Source organism: Corvus brachyrhynchos, unplaced genomic scaffold (assembly GCF_000691975.1).
Source record: "Corvus brachyrhynchos isolate BGI_N302 unplaced genomic scaffold, ASM69197v1 scaffold255, whole genome shotgun sequence".
Lineage (NCBI taxonomy): Eukaryota > Metazoa > Chordata > Aves > Passeriformes > Corvidae > Corvus > Corvus brachyrhynchos.
The window spans coordinates 6,181,176-6,194,239 of record NW_008238358.1 but is presented as its reverse complement, the minus strand read 5'-3'; the positions used below and the strand labels follow the sequence as shown (position 1 = coordinate 6,194,239).

General features: G+C 36.3%; 1 protein-coding gene across 4 annotated transcripts in view; it reads left to right on the top strand.

The window, feature by feature from the left end:
* RAPGEF4 (Rap guanine nucleotide exchange factor 4) overlaps positions 1 to 13,064 on the top strand; it is a 158,617-nt gene that overhangs the window by 34,071 nt on the left and 111,482 nt on the right. The window contains exon 1 of one of the 4 annotated variants that reach the window (XM_017735607.1): positions 11,858 to 12,029. The exons of the other annotated variants lie outside the window; for them this stretch is intronic. The gene's annotated coding sequence lies outside the window, so the exon portion shown is untranslated. Of the gene's footprint in view, positions 1 to 11,857; positions 12,030 to 13,064 lie in introns of those variants that run through there. 4 annotated transcript variants of the gene reach the window in all.

The window sequence follows — 13,064 nt, the reverse complement described above, 5'->3', positions numbered from 1 at the left end:
ATTTTGTGGCTAAGTAGTTCAGGGGTGCTTAACAAAATGGTCAGCCCAATAATTGTACTGAGGCAAATCATATCAAAGCCTTACGAACTCTAGGCATCCCTGAGGTACACTTAAAAAGGAAGATACAGAAAACTAAGACCTAAATGTGGAGTATCTCTCCTATGGCAGAGAATAAGAATTACAGGACTCAGCCTGTCATCTGTGCTGATTGTGGCCAGTCCCAGATATCAAGAGAAGAAGGAGGTTTCAAAAACCCTAAATAGTCCACGTGCTTGCTCTTGAACCAATCCTCATTTCAATCTGAGTAGTAAAACTCTGCAGTTGCAGTTCTCAGAGTTAGTGAGTATTGCTCAAATTCCATTAGTTCAGTGAGCTACAAAATTCCTAGAAATCTGTTCACCAGCAATGTGAAAGGGCCTGCTGACCCTCAGAAATGTTGAAATGTCAAGGGGATTTATGGAAGCAAGTGTGCTTATGGATAAGTTTTTTTCTTTTTGTGAATGGTTGTTTATGCCACAAATATGCAAGAACACCACGTAAGATGTGCTGCCTTTTAAGACATGTGTTCCATGTATTTCTGAACTATGTCATAAATCGGATGTTCACAAAATTTGAGTTTTCATCTAGTATTTCTGTTATGGGCTGTTGTTGAAATCAGTGGTTTAGCAGAATACATGGATTCATACCATCAGTCTGGTGTAGTGCTTAAGGCTCAGTTTCTTTATTCTTTATCCCATGCCTGATTAGATAAAACCATTAGTGTGTATTTCCTCTGAACTCTGCTTAAAATACTTTCTCAGTTAAGTCCCAAGTGAAGAAACTGAAAGAAAGCTGAAACTCACAAATAAAAGTTTATTCACTAAATATCTTCTGAATGAACTTTACTACTCTTAATTTCAAATTAAGTTGATAAAACTCTCTTTTCTTTCTAGATGCTGTACATAGCTCTAAGCCAGGCTTATATAACAGTTGTTTGAGGGTGATAAATAATAAGCATTTAAAGTGAAACCTTGCCATCCTGCATTTAGTACTTACTGATACAGTTCAGCTTGCTTACATTTTAACCTCTGACCATTTCCTGAGTAATTTCTGTTTAATTTTGCATACCACCACTCTCTTGACCTTTGAAAATATCTTTTCTGATGACCAGTGCAAACCATTTTCTTGAAGTATTAACCAAAATAGACAAACTATTCTGTTAATTCCCACAGAACCTTATCTACATATTCCTGAGTGCAGGTTTGTGGAATCAGGTCCAATATAGTAGTTTTGTTTTAGCATAAAAAAAATATGCATTACAATATGATTTTTGTGTGACCTAGTCTTTGAGAAACTGAGTCCTTCAAAGAAGTCATGCTGTTCTGAAAGGACTTGTTATAAAGGAACTTGTTTGAGTAACTTAGTCTTTTATGCTTAATTCTCTCTGGGGATGATGCTGGAGACTCTCAGTACAATTAAGGAAAGATTAAAAGCTCACTACAGACTTATTTTCTCTTTTCTTCCTTTCTGCCAATACCCTTCAAGCGGCTGTATCCTCTCTAGAAGCATGAAACATTTTTCAAATGCCTTTTTTCTTTCTGCCCTCATTTCTCAGACAGTTTTCTGGTATCTGTCTCTTCTACAGATTGATTAATATGGTTTCTCTTTATACGTTTGTCACTTTTGCTCCTGCTAGCATTTAATGGAACCTTTGTTGATCTCCGCTTAAGGTTTTATTGGGTATTTCTCCTTAGGTTTATCTGTGACATTTAGATTTTACTAGATAACCATCAATCATGAAGAAGTTAGGAAATAATTCTTGTGCTGTTAAAGGTGGTGAGAATTATGCCATCACTTAGTATTTCTTAGCACATTGCTCTGCAGAGCTAAGGGAGTGAAATGTAGTAAAAGTGTGGACAATTAAGAAGATATGTCTGAATACACTGATGCAGTAGCAGAATTGATTACTGTACCCATTTTACATAATGAGTTATCAAGGAAGAGCTACACTTTAATCTGAGCATATAAATAGCTGGGGCATTTACTTGTGCTGTTGCTGTGGTGTGGTTGAAAGATTATATGATTTGAGATTACAATAGAAATTCACATCAAAACTTTCATTTTTTTCTGTCTGATGTATTTACATACATCTGCCAGATGGAGTTGCCTTATGGAGGGTGTTACCTCCATCTGACCTCATATACAAAAAGTACTTGGTATAATTTTATTCTAAGAGACCGACTTTTCCTATTTTAACAAGAGAATGTGGATTTTTCTGCCTTTTAACCTTTCTGAAGATCTACTTGGTATTTGACTTCAAAGGCTGATACATGCTACCGATCAGCCCATAAGTATTGATGCTTGAGTGGATTGTTGTCAACTTTGCACACTAAAGTTGTGGGAAGGTGTGAGGAAATGAAAGTACTGAAAATGCTTCAAGCCCTAGCAATGGTAGGAATGCATATTTTCCTACCACAAGAATTCTCTAACACATTGATTTTACTTGGTCATCCATACTGTTAATCCGAGTATCATTACAAAATGGTAGGTGAATTTCCTTTCCTGGTATCCATTAAATGGGCAAAGTCTTTGAGTAAGAATTGAGTTAATTTTTATTGAATAAAATGTAATGAATGGTTGTGGTATCCTGAAGCAGACCACGAGTTATATTTTCTCTTCTTATTTAACAAAATAATTCATACTACTCATATGAAGTTTCTGCTTTTTAGTGTGGGAATAAACAACTCTCAAAAACCAATCTGTGAAACTGTTCTCTAGCAAGTAGCTGCTGCAGGGAGATGGAGAGGTACTTTATATTTGCCTGCTGCCCTGGGACAGAATAATGGCAAAGCTCGCCCTCTATGGTAGTATGTATGTGTAAATACAGTATCAAATGTCTAGAAAGAAATAGATACTTGACTGTGATTGACTGTTTATTCTTTCTTGTCCCCAGCTAAAGCAAAGCATTAGCATGTTTCTTCTGTCTTCACCAGTTAGTGTTTCTGTTGATTTTTCCTGTATCCTGAAGTATACCTTTATTGCTAAAACACTTATTTCAGTCTACCTATGCATATCTTCATTATCTGATTATGCTGTTGCCACATATATAAATGAAAATTATTATTCCAAAGAATACAGAGGGAAGAAAGAATTCTTTCTTTGAAAGTTGTTAAAGTAATAATGAATGCTATCTTTATATTAGATGTGTTCTTTTTAAATGAACATTTTTGAATGGCTTGTTTATTGTGAGTAGGATTTGCTAGAAGAGATGTCCTTGTGACTGTGCCCAAGATTGATATGCTCAGTATGATGAAAATAAATAGAAACATATATTGAAGTTTTGATACTATAGAAAGAACATCTCTTAATATTACTACTTTTATTTTCAAACTGCTGCATTACTGGTCATGAATGTGCCGCCTTCTTTAGTAGGTCCTTTATCTTGTCATTTTTACTGCCGCAGCAGTGCTTGTCTATTTACATTAGGCATTAATCACAGACTGCTGCATAAGAAAACTGGGGGGAAGATATTCTTATTTTGTTAGATTCTCTTCACAGTGAGAGAACAGCAGCATGGATTAAATATCTGGAAACTTAAAACAGGATAGCAGGGTTCCAGTAAGTGTTGTTTACTCTTTTGTTTTAAGTGAAACCACTCTAATTACACTAATTTCATTGCAATAATGGACAGTAGAATTTGCTGTGCCTGTGGCAAAATGTTCCATGTACTTTGTCTTCTGTGTCTTGCTATGACCAGTACCTGCTTTTTCAGACAATACTGTAGAAAAACCTTCAAACTGTTTATGTACTGTAAAAATGGAGTGTGACAGTATTGTGTACTGTGTAAATAAAAGCCCCTCGTGCTTCCTCCCCATCAGTCTCCAAGGGTAGGACTAGTTCTGTCCCTTCTTTTGGAAGTAAAATGATGTCTTTATTTAAAGAGATCTTTATTTCCATTTCTCTGATTTTATGTGCTCTCTCCATCTCTCCACCGAAGAGCTATTGGTCTGTATTGTATGCTCTGTAAAGTTTTGTCTTTGCACATTTTAAATATCCATGCCAAATGGCTTGTGAATGGGTGCCACTTTTAGAGAGACATTCCACGGCCAAGTGCATCACATGCTAGTAACAAATTTATTCTGAGTTCCCCTCCAGAATTTGTTTTCAGAGTTCATTCTTTGGTTCTTTTGTGAACTGCTTTCATGTCCTTTGGATGATTTCTCACTGTCCTCAGTATTTATATCCATCCCCGTTTGCACACTGTGGTCATGTCTATGTTTTGCCATAATTAAAAGAAAAAAAAAAAAAATCACCTGACTATTCTTAAATTACTGGAAATGCCATCATGCTTCTTTGTATGAGATCTCTGGAACACAGAATTTTATGACCCTGTCTTTCATATGTGTCTGGAACATACCTAATCTGATGTTTACTGTCAGTTTTACATGCTAGCATTTGATAATTGTTGAGAAAAGAGCATTTTGCCATTGTAGAAAAACTGTCACTAGTTAAGCTCACATAGATACCTATACAGAGGTAGAAATGATGACAGTGGAAGGCATGCTTGTATACTCCAAGTTAGGATTATTGCTTCCTAGACTTTGCTCAGTCACTAGCTCTATGCAAATGATGTCTCCATTGAATTTTTCCAAATGTATCTTTTCCTCAGCATTGCTGATTCCCTAGAGACTTACATATTACATTTATTTTTTGTCCATTTTTTTTGTCTTCTCCTTCTCCAGTGTTTTCATGTTATCAAGTTGTTTGTTCTCTCTTTGAGATTATGAATAAAAAGAAAAAGAAAACCAGAACCCAGCCGTTTCCCACTTTCTTTAGTTGCCACCTTTTTATGTGTTGCCATGTTTCATTATCTTTTGTTTGCAGTCATTTGGCTAATTGTTAATTTTCATGACACTGCTTCTACCCAAGGCATTTTCAGTTTTTAAAAGGAGCTATGACTATTAAATATTTTACTGATATCCAGATAGGTGACAGCTACTACATTTCTTTCTTTGTCTACTTCAGTGATTAAAAGAAAATAAACCAACAGCGACCCACATAACCGTATTTAAAGCCTCCAACTTTGGTTAAGTCCATTTTTCTGCTTTGCAGATTTGTTTCTCTTAACTATAAGTGAGGGCTGTCTGATCTTAGAGTAGTGATATTTAATGCTTCAGTCTTGAAGAATAATTTCCAAGCATTTTTGGGTTTTTGTTAATTTTAAGGAACCTTACTATGTGGTGCTATATACAGCCTGATCTGAAGTGGTTAGTGGCGTCCATGTGCATTGGATGGAAAAGAATGGAAAATTACTGCAGTTCTAGTATTATAAAGGTTTACAGAATCAGTTGGGAAAATTCACTCTCAAATGAAAGAAGGAAAAGTGTATTAGAAAATAACGTATTGGCAAGAATATGTAATTCCATTTATTTTTCTGTTTTACCTGTTTTCATTCCTCTTATGAGTTATTCCTAGTTGTCCCAGGACAGAACACACCCAGCATAAACTGGTGCAACCTGCATTCCGTTCTTTGGCACATCTACTACCACTTAAATTAATGAAAATTAAGGATTTTATTGGCACTGCCTCACAAGGACCTCTTGGCATGATCACTGTTCTGCTACATTTGCCCCTCTATCAATGCGTACATCATTAAGTAAATAAAACCAATAAATTGTGAATGATCTCTTGTCTCAGTGAACAGTGTTGATGACTGCATTTTGATAAAGTATAAATTTCCACATGTTGCAGATGTGTTTTGGTGTTTGTGGAATATCCCTTTGTGCCCATGTTGTAAGAAAGCATGAGGGGGAAGGAGTGACCCAAAATTCACCTCTAGCTTCACCTTTTTGCTTCATGTTACATCTTGTTTTCCAGTCAAAAATTGGCTGGCTGTTTAGCAGCAGTTAATCAAGTTAATCAGTTAATTCAGGAAAATAAAGCACAAATAGTAATTATACACGGTATTCTACAGAAGCTGCAACATTCAAAGCATGTGCATTTCATTTCAATGACCAGTAGAAATTATTTCCACTCTCCTTCTGCGCAGAATTTCTGTAAATATTGAAGTGGAAGTATACTCAGCAACTTCATTTCGTCTTCAGAATGAAGTTGCTCATCAAAAATTGGATCATTAATCTTATGCTTCTCCCTGAGGCATGGCTGAAGCAAATAACTCTTGATTCTGTGTCCTTCACTCAACAAACCTGATTCTTGTTGGCCCTCCTGACTGTTACTTATGTTCTCACAGTGTCTGATCTCCAAAATGCAGTAATACTCAACAACCATAGCTCACTTTTCAGTAACATTTTAGTGCCATGTCCATCTCCTCTTTACAATCTTGACTTCTTACTAGTGTGTGATTGCCATTTTTCCTTTTGCTGCACAATTCTTTAAGAAAACTGCCTTATGCAAATCTTACTGATTGAGATTAGAGGGTGCTGGTAGGAACCTGAAACTTACAGAAACTTTTCTGCATAGAAGAGTGAAAAAAATACACTAAGTATCACGACTTACAATTAAATCCACAGTTGTTAAAAACAAAAAAAAAGTGGAAAGAATACCCATTGAAAAGAAACAGTGTACCTGTCATGTCTGGATTTACTTATTCCAAACTTAGTTGCAGGTGAAGAAAGTTATTATACCTAAGGTACAACTCACGGCAATTGATCTCTGGATAAGAAACCTATCCCACATTCAGTGTATGAAATGTTACCTCTTTACCTAGGGTATCTGTCTCCATTTGCTAAAACTATTCTTCCCTGTTCTCTTCACCCAAGTTGGATTTTGGCCTCTTATATTTTTTAAGTGATGTCTAACATGTCTTACAGTGGCCTTTACACACGGGCTCTCTGAAGCTAAACATCTTTTTGTGGGGCCATATCTGTCCATTGGGCAGATACACCATTATCAAATGAGGAAGCTAGTTCTTCTGTCTGGGGCTGAAGGCTATAAAGCTAATTTTATATCTCTTGGTTTTTAAGTATACATTTAATGATAGATTCAGCGTGCCAGAGATTCTTTAAGGGAAAGTAAGGAATAAAACACTTACACTATTACATTGCCACTCAGTAAGATAGTTTATAACTGTCACCTCTTATTTTGTCTGCAGCTTTGATGTGAAGTGGGAAAGGGACATTTCACAACACCAACACTAAAATGCAAGCAGACCTAGATGACCACTTTGAGAAAAGTGAGAAACTGTAACACTGTTCTAAGGAAAAGCCTTCAGAAGGATAAGATACAGGCTTGTGCTTTCTGTATACTCAGCTTTTTCCAGAGGTTCTTAGAAAAGTTTTGTTTGGCAAGTGGGTTCTGTAGCCCATGGGACAGCATGTAATCATTTCAGTTTTGTTCTTCGTCCTTGCTGCTTACATAGCCCACATTGTGGCCTGTGCAGTTTGCAGCTGGAAGACTACCCTGATTTTTAGAGATCTCTGTATTTCAAATCCCAGCTCAACTTTAATTCTGAAAAAAGGTCCTTTTAGTTCTTGCAGAAAGAGCCTTGAGATGTAGACTGGATACCTGGAGTTAAAGTGTTCCCACTGATTTATTTTCCCTAAGCATTACTAGGTCTTCTACTCACTAAAACCATAGTCTCTACTAAAAATTTTGCTGGCTGGGTTGTGGGGAAAATGTCATAGGGTTAGGTTGAGAAAATGGGGGTTTTGTGTAGCAGAGTTAGCCTAATGAAGGACTGGTACAAGGAATAGTTGCAAAAGAGCTTTCGCTGGCAGAAATACTATTATCCCTAGGATAATTTGCTGACTGAGGTTAAAATGTAGGGCAAGCTCTGAGTTGGCCTTTGGAAACTTGTATATTCCCTTATTTTTTTTCCATGTAATGAGAGCGGGAGGAATGGGTTGTCAGTGATTAGATAGACTACGAATAAATTCCTGTTTTCTTCCCTGTGGAAAGCCTAAAGATGTTCCAGCTCTGCTATGGAGTTATTTGATTTATAGCTGCAAAAAGGCAAGTCATATAAGCCTGTCTTATGAAAGTCACCTTATTGCAATTTTGGTCAAGGCATTTAGTTTCACCCTCTTGCTTTTTCCATATGCAAAGTGAGAAGACAGCATACATTTGTTTTTTGTAAGTGTTTTGATGATTGTTGAATGGTTGAACAAGCCTTTAATGTCTAGATGCGTCATATGCAACACTTACTTGAGCACACATTCTCAACTGAAGAGATTTCCCTTTACTAAGCTTTCTTGGGACCTCAGCACAAGCAGCTAAGTGCCCTTTCTGTGATGGGCCTCCAGCTGTGGCTTAAAAATTCTGGGTATTGGCTTAGGGTTTTTCTGTGTATAGTTTTCAATAGGTTCTAGATGTCTCTATATTATTCTTTAATAATAATGTTGATCATTTTAACTCCAAAATTCTTCCTGCCTGTCTCAATCTAATATTTGACATTTTAAACAAATCAGTTGCTTGCATAAATAAGCGTTCTGGTATCTTATTTGTGGTTGTGAGAACCTGCATTTTTTACCTGCATGTATGTTTTTGCTTGAAATTGATGTGGGCTTTGAATCAATAATTAGTTAGAAATACATTTAAAAGTCTGCTTCGTAAATTTTTTTTTTTTGGTGAACAACACCCTCTTCACAAAACAGTGTTTTGTTCATTCCTTCCCCTCCCACTTCCCCCTCCTCATTAGCTATATTCCCTTTTAGTAGGGTTTTAATGTGTTTTTTTTTTCAGTAGAGGAGTCATGTTTAATTAAAAGTTACTTGCATGTTGTCAATTATAGATGATAATTTGTTTGACTTTACACTCTCAATTGCCTTGAATAGTTTCCTGTAGAAATACATATAATCCATTTGCATGTTTGGAGTATTAGTGTGTTGTTTGCATAGCTTGTGTGTAACTCTTAAAGAAACCACTGGGGCTTAGAAAGGACAGATGATGCTTTTTAGTGGCAAACAGTGATACAATGGCTGTTTTTTCTCCTCCTTGCTGAACAGTTATGGAAACAACTTGCTTCAGAGAACTGGAAATTACCTTATAAAGCCAATATGATGTGTCAGTAAAAAACTGGGAGTTCACAAGTGGGCCAGCAGTAATGTTACCCAAAAGCACTTGGACATAAGTCAGTGCCAATTGGTGTTAATTCCTAACTTCATGACCTCATGTAGTATAGCAGAGAAAGTACATATTAACACATCCCAATTGATAAATGTCAGAATTTAATTACAGATAAATATGTAGTATTTAGCTGCTGAAGATAGGGTAGTAGGAGGCTTACATGTTATTGCACCATGTATTAAAACCACAGTTTGTTTGGTCTACCAGAATAAACTGTTGTGTTCAGTCCAAGTGGAACATAGTATGTATGGTTCTGCTCTCCCAGGTTTAGAAGAGATGAACTCAAACAGGGATAGATGAAGAGAAAGACTACAGTGATAAGAGAGATAGACTGACTGTTATATTATAGAAGAGCATGTCTGGTTTAGTCTGGTTGATATGAAAGCTGATATGGAATATGGTTGGCGTCTGTAAGTACACAAGACCACCATTCAGGGGATAGAAACTGTTAAAGGATAGTGCTGCTCAGGAGCAGATGGGTACTAATGCAGCTTGAGTGTTTGAGTGTACATTAGAAGTTTCTTTCTGACCATCAGAGTGGTGAGGTTCCAAACAAACATCTGATGGGAGTTTGGGGACATTATAAATGGTAATGTTTGAAGTGGAGTTGATTTTTTTGAGATTGATTCTGTGTGTATCTGCAGTAGCAGCTCCAATGCTGTTTGTACACCAGATTTAAAGATTTTGTTATTTTGGCTACATACCTTTATCTTAGTACAGCAAAGACATACGTGAAACCATGGGATCCAAATTTTGTTTCAGGTCTTAGAGGAAAAAAGTGTCCTTGCAACTGATATTGCCTTCAGAACTGACAGCACTTTCCACTTTTGTTTGCAACATCCGTGTCACACCCTGTTTTGCTGGTGGTACCCTGTCAGGAAGATCAACATCGTTCTGCCCTCTCTGATGCAGTGAATCTTTCTGTTTTGATATTGTAGGATGTTTCTCCACAGAAGAGGAGGAATACTCCTAACTGTAGAACTGCTAATGGAATAGAGCTATTTCTTTAGGATAGTGTGCTGACATAACAGTTGGGAATTTTTATCTTGTTCCCCAGGGAAGACAACTAAATGTAGAATTGCTGCTCTTTGGATGAGTGTAGTCCTGAAGAGGACTCAAAGTCAGATGGGAGTGTAGCACCAACCTCCATCTTTCTTCAAACAGAGACTTTCAGTTCTTTGAACGTCTGGTAGTTGGCATCTCTCACACAGAGAAACTTCTCAAATTCAAACCCAAAAGATGCTTAGTCAGCATTTACAAATTGCTCTCTGAAGGCTGGAAGGGCATGAAGGCATTGAAGGTACATCAGTCCAGGTGCTGTCAGCTCAGTATTGGGGGTACCTTGAAGCTTTTTTTTCACACACCTTCCCTCAGGAGATTGTCACTTTCTCTGGATGCCCTTCTTCAGTCATACATTTCATTCCTTATCAACAGCGCACAAAAAGAGGAGGAAAGCTGCAGTGGCTTGAAGTAGTCTCATGCAGTCCCATGCCTAGAACTAAAACTGCTTTTGAATAAATTCTCTGCTAGTGATCATGCTTAGGTCTTTCTTACATTCTGTCCCCAAGGTTGTGTGCTCCTGTGCAGGTGTAAAAATCAGTATATGTATAATCCAGAAAGCACTTTGAAATGGATGTTACCACATTAGATTTTCATATTAGAGCAAAGATAGTCCTTTGTAGTAGCATTTTTTACAAAGTAATGGGTTAATACAATTTCATTGTTACTTTCCTGGTTAGGCAAGACACTCCATATAATGTTTTTTAAAAATGAATGCTGATAATAGACACAGAATAGGTCTTTATGAGTTGCTGCTCAAATATTGCTAATGTTTAAGCAGCATATATTTCTTGTTTAATATTCAGGTATGCATTTGGTTCTTAAAAACAGAGAGAAATACTTCTGTGATCAGAAAGAGTAGCAGCTAGGAACAGTAGTGATGTGAGTCATTTTGACAGTGAGCACACTTGTCAGAATGTTCACATTTTCAAGACTAGATGGTCTAAGACATCCATTTTTTCCTAAATACTTTTCAAAGTCCTAATGAAAATTTAAATGGCTGTGTCTCATGGTGTCTTGAATTGAGAGATTGTGAATTAACAATTGTATTTTACTGCTAAAATAGTAGATGTTTACTGCAAACTGAAAACAGTAACAAAAAGATTCAGTCAGGTTCTTTGTAATACTTTTGATAGTGTAAAATCTGTCAATCCTAAGGCAAAAAGAGAGAATTTGTAATGAATGTATGCACTGTAAGGCACTGAAATAGTTTTTAACTTGATCAGTTTTTAAGTACCTTTAATGTATAAGGTACTTAACTTGCTTTTTTTTCCTCATAAACCCTGTTTGCATGAATTGATTTCACATTGTTCACTTCTTTGGGTTAAACTTCAGTTTCACTGTGTGTAACACAATACCTTTGTGTTACAAAGTGAAAATCCCATTATTTTGGCTGAAACGTTGCTGCATTACAGGCATCTCTTGCCTAGGGCCATCTGCATAGGAGAATATTCCTTTAACAGAATAAATCACTAGAAGACTATAGCAGATTTACTGGAACCATTCTTCTGTATCTCTGACTACTGTTCTTGCCAAAAGTGTTAAAAAAGAGGCTCAATGGATAAAAGATTCTGTTTGTGTGAGACTACCTGCTTTGCAATGATTTCAGAAAAAAAAACCCCAAAACTGTTCTACATTCACTGGCTCTTTAATTTGGATTGCCAATGATAGTGCAGAGTCTATGCTGAAGAAAGGTAGGATACAGAAGCAGAAACATTAGTGCTAATCTGCTGCAGAAGGACGAGATAAATCAGCACAGCTCTCATACATCACTGAGAGGGAAGCTGATTGCAACTTGACCATGTGCCTAAGTGGTCACATCAGCAACAAGAACGGAGCATGGATAAAAAACCTAAAATGTATCCGTAGGGCTACTTGCTGTGCACGACCTATAATAACACATCAATGTAAGTTTAAGATTTTTGTTTGTTTCCCTCTGTTGCAATTCTTGTTGTTTACCAGAGTATATTTTTATTTTGCAAAGATTTAGGGGAAATGTAATGGAGTGTAATACTGAGCAGATAATACTTAGATACTGTTTATGTCTGTGAATAGTAATAGGCTTATTGCTGTGTGTCTCAACAGAGTTCTTTCTTTGAAGATGTTTTAATATTTAATCCTGTAAGTGATATTTCGGGAATTGAGTAAGGTTTTGAATGAGATGATAGTGAGAGTTCCCTTTTTAATTTCTGTCATTTATGTTTCAAAATGATTTGAAAGACAGAATGCCAGAAAAAAAAATTAAAAATTATTTCTACTGTGAGAATTTTTGCTTTTTATAATTTTTTTCTGTTAAGACAAATGCTCATAAAGACTGATTTCTCTGGACCTTTTTATTCATGAATTTAGTGCAGATGGTAATTTTCCTACATTTTTTAAAATTTGTGCAATTGTTTAATTCAGTGTCATTTAAACATCTACAAAAAGGGAGGCAGGGATAAGATGAAAACTGAATAAGCATTGATTGCTAGTCTGAAAATTAAATTTTAAAAGTTTTTGCAGTAAATCTGATTTCAGTTCGTTTTTACTAAATTAGATTATCATATTTAAATTGAGGCTACTATACAGCAAACAAATGTGTGAAACTATCCTGGATAGCACACATTTCCTGCTGTATCTGACTTTAAAGATGTTGTTGATTGTAACTACTCGGGAATACTCTAACTGTAGAATTCAGAGCAGCATGTTTAAATGATGCATGGGAAAATAAAAAGGAAAGATGGAATTTTACTGTTCAGATGTTAAGGTGATGCTTTGTTCAAAGAGAAAAAAAACGTTTAGTAAAAGCTACTGATGTGAAATCTCAGGCTGTCTCTCATGGCTTTAGGCAAAAAGGCAGGGAAACCCAAGGCAGGTCTTGCTGTGCAGTCTGAAAGCAAGGGAAATTTGGAAGCATTTATAAAAACCCACCAATAATTCTATATTTATTTACTTATTTCTAG